At 33.2% G+C, this 8,437-nt stretch overlaps 1 non-coding gene across 1 annotated transcript; it reads right to left on the bottom strand.

Moving 5' to 3' along the window:
• Positions 1-749: 749 nt before the first annotated feature.
• Positions 750-821, bottom strand: TRNAP-AGG (transfer RNA proline (anticodon AGG)). The gene has a single exon. It is a non-coding gene; the product is annotated as a tRNA-Pro (tRNA).
• Positions 822-8,437: the final 7,616 nt, after the last annotated feature.

Here is an 8,437-nt window from a genome sequence, read left to right as displayed (position 1 = left end):
TCCGATTCGGTCAACAATAAGGTACAGAGCAGATTGATTAAATGGGCTTGAAGTTCCATTATTGTTATGTCGAAGATCTCTACTAGGTTTAGTGCACTTTGGTAGTTGCGAATGTTGTCGTAATCGAATGTCTTTCTCATTCGACATTCTCTCTTACCAAGCACTCATACTCGTCAGGGTTGAGGAGACAGTCCGTGAGCTAATTGGGTTTCAAGATTGCGTATACGCGAAAAGAGCTCGCTTTCGACTTTCTCATTCGGTGTTTTGTGCCCGATTCTTGTTCAGGAAAGGGTCTGATCTCTTTCATTAGAGCACATTGATGCCGAAGGAGTCTTCGGAACTGGTGGAGAGGCTATGATGACTTCAGGCTATTCAAATAGCATGACTGATACCACAAAGAAAGAGTATCTACGTCACACTAGTGGAATAGCTTTTTCATAATAATTATCTCGATATATGATACCAAAAATCTGCCTGATGACTGATAAGGTAAGGGGTTTCAAAAGAATGACAATTTTACGTGTGATAGAAAAGAAGTTTTTCAGTGTACGCTGTTCGCCTGCCTTCCTGACCACGGATAGGCTATGGGGCTTTGCACTTAGGCCCCTCAAATGACCTATTTGACGACAGCGGATAACATAATGAAAAGTTCCTAGAAAGAATATGTTTCATTCCCTATTCTCATATTCTCTAACTTGAGACATGTTGAATTGTTTTCTCTGAGGCTCATCTTTTGAGAAATTAACACAGGGGCATTCCAAGAATTGAACTCGGGACCTCTCGCACCCTAAGCGAGAATCATACCACTAGACCAAATGCCCTTTCTAAAAAAATGCAACATTTTTAACTCCTACTCAATATTTTTTTTTTCTCTCAAGTTTGAAATCTATTTTTTTGAGCGGTTGTTGGACTATAAAACAAAAAGTTGATGATCTAGTATTTTACTTGTAAGTAAGGCATGTAATATTGAATTGTTTTAATATGCAAGTGTTATCAAATAAACTACAACCCAACAAATGAATCAAACTAATCAGTTTGGGTTGGGTTGGATTTATTCGGCTCAGTTCATCAGTTTGTTTGATTTAATTCTTCTATTTTTCTTCGTATGACAAGTAAATGAAGTTGTATTGAATGTACCATAGTTTGATTTATGACAAACTCATATGAAATATAATTGCATTAATAGTACTAAGAGTTGGAGTCTATAAACATTTCATGAACTCAAGTGCAACTCATGCTTCATTAAAGACGAGATAAACTTTAGTTAAGTAACTAGAACTTTAAATTACTTCATGTGGAGCTTCAATTACTCTATGTTAGCTACTATCTTTAGGATTTACTAATTGGACACGAGTTCTTGGATTTAGGGGGATTGTTTAATGTAATTTTCAACTACAACTTATGTTTTCAAATTTTTAGGTCATAATTTAGGTAGTGGTTGTATATTATGGATGAACACTAGAGTTTCTATCCCGTTCACCACAACTACTCTAGTTTTTGTTTGAAGGCTATAATTGTCATCTATGTTGTATGGCAATAAAGTTTGTTTAGATGAAATTTTAGTTAAAGTTGCATATTTTACTTCTTGCTAGTAAAAAATTTGTTTCTTAGCATAATATGAATTTAGTTGCAGAGTTATTAGGAATAAGATGAAGAAAGAAATTTTCTTTAAAATGATAAACAGACCCAAGTTCATATTTGTTGTTGTCTAATTGTGATTTTACAAAAAAGCTTAAGTAATATGAAATATCAAGAATATATCCTACACGTCATCAAGATGACAATAAATGGAGTTAAATTGAACGCAGTTTTAGTTTCATGTTTAGTAGGTTCAAGATGAAGCATAATTGTATTAATGATATTAAAGAGAAATTCGTGCTTTATTAGAAGAGACCAACTTCATTTAAGGTACTAGGAGTTTAATCTACTTCCATTGTAATTTCAATCACTCCACAATGATTACAAATTTAGGGTTGGCTAATTGGACATCAATTATCAACTTTAGGTTATAATTTAGGTAATAGCCATTATAATGTTAATGAGCATAAGAGTTACAATTCTTCCATGGACCATATGTGTTATAGTTAAATGAATATATATACATTATGTATGTTGAGGTTTGGGTAAAGCACAAAGTAGTAAGGAATACCATTGTCAACGCTAGAGCCACCCACAACTCATGATGGAGACCGATGCAAAATAGTTTAACATCCTTTGGCATCAAGATACAGGAAAGATGAACGCCGTCAACTTGGAAGCTTTACCTGTCTTAAGAGCCAAAATGAGAACTCTAATCAAGCTGGAGTTTGGACTAGGCAAATTGTTTAGTGATAGTTGAAATGGATGACTTCAATGTCGTGTCAGGAATGAACATCCTGCTGAAACACAAAGTCATTTACATGCCCCTAGCAAAATGTCTAGTAGTAATGGAGTCTAACCCGACGATCATTCAGAAAAACATCCATCAACCAAGAGGGTTGAAAATGATGTCGATACTACAGTTGAGAAAGAATCATAGCCATGATGAATCTATGCTTGCTGCTATTGTTGTAATTGAAAAGGGGAGCTCGAGTGAGCCAACCTCAATAGAAACCTTGTTGCCACTACATGAAACAAACCACTGAAGTAACACATGTTCACACAGAAATATCATCTAGATGGATGAAGAGAAGGGTCAGTCGGAAGCGTCAACCACAATAATTTCAAGAAAAATAAAGAGTTCATATAAGTTAAGTTCAAATAAACTTCGAGTTCAAAGCAACAAGAACCAAAAACTTGTGTGAAAATACTATGGACTAGTTAAAGTTATCCATAAGATTATGAAGACATCATATAAAATCCAATTGCTCTTATGGATGCGGACTAACCTTGTTGTTCACGTTAGTAACTTGAAACGTTATTATTTCGACCAATAAGACATCAAGCAGAAGCAGGTGGTATGACTTCATACAAATAAGAAAAAGTTTCAAGTGAAGAAAGTAGGAAAGACACGAACAGAGAAGACATGAAGACTCAACAAACCGAGAAGTGATTTTCAACAGCACCTAGTAGGTTGGAAGAGACTCATCATTATGAGATCAGATGGAAGCGCATTGAGAGACCTAAAGTCAGCCTCATCCAATAAATTGTGTGGGGGCAGATGTCACAGTCATGATTGCCCAAGTCGTGTTGCTTGTGGTTGCATGTTGCATGTCGTAGCCATTCTTGTAAACGATTTATTGTCCAAGGCGGTTATTTGGGCAATGTTATTGTTTACCGATCATTTGGGAAACACGCCTTGAGCAATCATGATCGTCACAATTGGCTAAGACATTTGTTGTCCATATGTTATTGTTGTCCAAGAGACTTCTCATTCTGAGGTCATGATTGGCTAAGACATTTAAAGAAGTTTTACCTAGGGCAACTTCTATCACAATCCTCTTCTCGCTCTTTGAAACTTCTTTAAATGTTATTGTTCACTCGTTATTTGGGCGCATCTTTCTTAAAAGGATTGTGACGACAGATGACCTAGGTAGAACTTCTATTGGGAGATCAGTGCAATAGAGAATCTGTGTCCCTTTCCTGAAACCTTCAGCGGACAACATAACAAAGAGTTCCTAGAAAAAATATCATAGAACAATTTGAGTAATGCCTTTGAAGTTAGGCTCGAGGCTTTATCTTATCTCCCAAGAATATAGTTCATTCTCTATTCACATAGAAATTCTGCAATAGAAAGTGGTACCCTCATCTTCTCTTACAAAACTTTCTCAAGTCCTCATGGAATGATTTGAAAGTGGTACCCTCATCTTCTTTTATAAGACTACCTCGGCCTTCATGGAATGATTATGTTATGTTGATTCTTAGAGAAGGGAGTAGGAGTAAGAGTAGATGACTGTTTATGGTCCAAGTCCCGAAAAAGTAAGTCTTTATGTCAAGAAAGGAGAGGAATCCTCTTAGTTTCCAAGATTTGAAGAGAATCATACATACAAAAATTTCCTTTGTTTGTTTATTTTTGTTGTTTTCTCTCTTCAATTAACATGTTATAAAGACACTCGTAAATTATAATTAAATATAGTTTTTTTTTTCTTTCCAAATATCCATTTGAATTACTTCTTGGTTCAAGGTTTAAAAAACCTATTTCAAATCTTATTATATTGCATGCTTCAATTTGATATAATTGTTGGGGGCATTTTGAGAATCAAACTCGAGACATCTTGCACCCGAAGCAAGAATCATACCACTAGACCAAATGCCTTGTAGTGGATCTATCATTTTTAGTTGCTCGTCCATATCTTTTATGCGCCTCAATATTTGAAATTTATCCCCATGTTTTTGTTTCAATTCTAGAAATAGAAATGATATCCATAGAAATACATAATTTTACAATGCAAATAAGAAAAACTCGTGATCAAGTTTTAGATAAAAGTAGCAAACATGTTGAAACTCATAATTTATCCACATATTTTGTTTGGTAATTTTAAACTCATTATTTTTGTTTGTTCATTCCACCTAATTTGTAAAAAAAAAATCATACCACTAGACCAAATGCCCTTATAGTGGATCTATCATTTTTAGTTGCTCGTGTGTATATGTTTTCCGCACCTTAATATATGAAATTTATCCAACCTCAATATATGAAATTTATCCACATATTTTTATGCTTTAGAACCTACTATTATTGTCATGTTAACTTCACATGGTCTATCACACAGTTGAAGCAGCATTGCCACTAGAGCCCATGCATTCCTTTGGAATAGATATGTTAAAAATTAGGCCCATTTGATAACTATTTTGTTTTGTTTTTTTTTTTTTAATTTCAAAATTATGTGTTTTATCCTTTTATAAAAAAAAAATAATAAAAAAAGAAAAGAAAAGCAAAATTTCACACCAAACTAAGTTTTTGAAAAATATTTTTATTTTTATTTTTTCTTTATTTTAGTTTTCCAAACATAGATTCATTTGGAGTGGCTAGTTTTCAAAACTACTTCTTTGCTACAGTTGAACAATATTTATATTGTAAAATGGGATTAACTTTCTTTAAGTTTATGTAGTTTCTTTTTATTACTATGTTTACTTCTATCTCATGTTACTCCATTTGTATTTACTTAGTTTTATATAAAAGTTCACCGTAATTAATAAATCCATGTGCTTAATACATTCCCTACAAAAATAAACTTGTTTGTATAAGGATAAATTACAATGAATAAGCACCATAGAAATCCAAAAAAATAAGTAGAAGGTAGAGAATTTCACTCAAACACATAGTGACAAAGTGTGACTGCATGGCTCACATGCAATTCTACCACAAGAATGGCATAAAACTTGCATAGATGATGCTCGGATTTTGAAGGGAAACTTCTCAACTTGAGAGATCAATTTCATCCATCACAAATCTGATTTTTACATAATAATTTTTGGGTATTTATAGTCTCCTACAAAAGAAGTTAGTGGCCGGGATTTAATCTCGATCCCCTTAAATCTCCAAAAAAAAAAAAAAAAAAAACGAAGTCAAGTTGACAATTCTACCATTACAAACTAACAACTCATGTAATGATGCTTGCAACTTCATTTGCTCCTTCAACTTTGTAAATATTCACTTTTGAAGTTCTAAATGGTCCTTCCTCAATCTAATAAGCTTGTAACACATGAAATAATAGTTGAACCGAGCCTATCCAATTTTGTAGATGAAGAATGAATGCTTGTTGAATCTTCTTGGCCTTGGATCGTGTAATAGGTCCAGTTGGAATATTTGGAACACCGTGATCCTTATCATCTTCCCCCTCTTCAAAAAGATTCGTCCTCGAATCAAAAAATCATCACCTACATCAAAAGGACTCAAGTCAGCAACATTGAAAGTTGAATGTGCTGAAAATTCTCCTTGAAAATCATTTAATATGCATTGTTATTAATTCTTTCAAGGACTTGATAAGGGTCATCCCCTCTTGGATGTAACTTTGTCTTCCTTTGAGATGGGAATCACTCCTTGCGAAAATGTATCAAAAGCCAGTTACCGGGTTGAAAAATGATTTCATTCCGTCCTTTGTTAATTCTTGAAGCAACATTGAAATTTTGTTTCTCAATTGTCTCCTCTCCCTCTTTATGCAATGTTTTGATCCCATTTGCCTTACTTGTGGCTGCTTTACTCACAAAAATATTAGAATGAATAGAAATCAAATCAAGACGCGTCAGTGGATTAAATCCGTAAGCAACTTCAAAAAGAGAACAATGAGTGGCAAACATTCGTCCCAAGACTTAATATTCTTACAAATAATAGCCCTAAGCAATGCTCCTAATGTTCTATTAACCACCTCAGTTTGCTCATTAATCTGAAAATAACATGTGATTATTCATTTTTTATGTTATCTGGGATGACTTAATTATGACTTAATTTGGAGAGCATTGTGTTTTTTATCAACTTGACTATTCAATCTAAAACATGTGATTATTCATTTTTTATGTTATCTGGGATTGCTTAGTTGGGAGAGCATTAGACTGAATATTGGAAGGTCTTGTGTTTGATCTGCATTCATTGCACCCTATAGTTTAGTTGATTATTATTTCTTTTTAAAATATAATGAATTAGTGGAAATAGCTTTACTTGTGAATTTTTATTTTTAATGTTAGCAGGCATAGCTCAGTTGGGAGAGTGTCAAACTAAAGATTTGAAGGTCACATGTTTACTTGGTTGCATAAGTTCATTAAGTTGCATAACTTTATTCAATCTAAAATTAGTGATTATTTCATTTTAAAATATAATGAATTAGCAGAAATACCTTTACTTATGATTTTTTTTTCCAAATATTATCTTAAAAAATTAGTTATTATTTATTTTTAAAATTTCAATGAATAATGAATTAGTGGAAATACCGCACTTGGTTGCATAAGTTCATTAAGTTGCCTAACTTTATTCAATCTAAAATTAGTGATTATTTCTTTTTAAAATATAATGAATTAACAGAAATACCTTTACTTATGATTTTTTTTTTCAAATATTGGCAAAGATAACTCAGTTTTAAGAGCGTTAGACTGAAAATCTGAAGGTCACGTGTTCGATCCACGTTCACCGCACTTGATCCACGTCACATAACTTGACTCTTGACTATTCAATTTAAAATTAGTGATTATTTCTTTTCAAAATATCAATGAATTAGCTAAATACCTTACTAATGAGTTTTCATTTTTAATGTTAGCGGGGATAGCTTAGTTGGGAGAGCGTCATTGTAGATCTCAAGGTCACGTATTTGCATTTTTAATGTTAGCGGGGATAGCTTAGTTGGGAGAGCGTCATTGTAGATCTCAAGGTCACGTATTTGATCCACGTTCACCGCACCTGATTCAAGTTGACTAACTTGCATAACCTAAATATTCAATCTAAAATGTGTGATTATTTCTTTTTAAAATTACTTGACTATTTAATCTAAATTTAGTGATTATTTTTTTTTTCAAATTTGAGAATTTTCATTTTCAATGTTACAGGGGATAGCTGAGTTGGGAGACTGTAATATTGAAGATTTGAAGGTCGTTCGTTCGACCTTCACCAGACCTGATTCAATTAGTATAACTTACTATCTTATCTAAATTTAGAGATGATTTCTTTTTAACATTTCAATGGATTAGCATAAATAATTTTACTGATGAATTTTCATTTTAATGTTAGCATGGATAGGTGAATTGGGAGTGGGAGTGGGTCCGTAGATCTAAAGATAGCGTAGATTCCTAATTATTTATTTGACTATAAATGCTCTATAACAATTCTTTATTTGACTATAAATGCTCTGTAAGACATTTAGTAAAATGACTCATTTTATTGCATCGAACAATAAAATTGATGTTCCCGTAGAATTGTCAATGCATTCTACTTTCAATGTTGAGTCCTTTTGATGTAGGTGATGATTTTTCTTATTTGAGGACGAATCCTGGAGAGGGGGATGATGATAAGAATCACGATGTACATTCTACTTTCAATGTTGCTGAGTTGAGTCCTTTTGATGTAGGTGATGATTTTTCTGATTCGAGGACGAATCCTTTTGAAGAGGGGGACGATGATATGAATCATGGTGTTCCAACTGGACCTATTACACAACCCAAGGCCAAGAAGATTCAACAAGCCTTCATACTTCATCTACAAAATTGGATAGGCTAGGTTCAACCATCATTTCATGTGTTATAAGCTGATTCGTTTGAGTCAAGACCATTTGGAGATTCAAAAGTAAATATTTTCACGGTTGAAGTAGTGGATGAAGTTGCAAGCATCATTTTATGAGTGGTTAGAAAACTTTATTTATTATTTTAATTTCATAAAGTTTGTAATGCTCAAAATGACTTCGTCTTCGGTGGAGATTTAAAGAGATCGAGATTAAATCACGGCCACTAACTTCTTTTGTTGGGAGATTATAAATACCCACAAATTATTATGTAAAAGCATATTTGTGATCAATGAAATTGACCTCTCAAGTTG

This window comes from Cucurbita pepo, chromosome 10, assembly GCF_057944985.1.
Source record: "Cucurbita pepo subsp. pepo isolate OVF chromosome 10, ASM5794498v1, whole genome shotgun sequence".
NCBI lineage: Eukaryota > Viridiplantae > Streptophyta > Magnoliopsida > Cucurbitales > Cucurbitaceae > Cucurbita > Cucurbita pepo.
The sequence above is the reverse complement of the archived record's forward strand: the minus strand, read 5'-3'. Positions and strand labels throughout refer to the sequence as shown.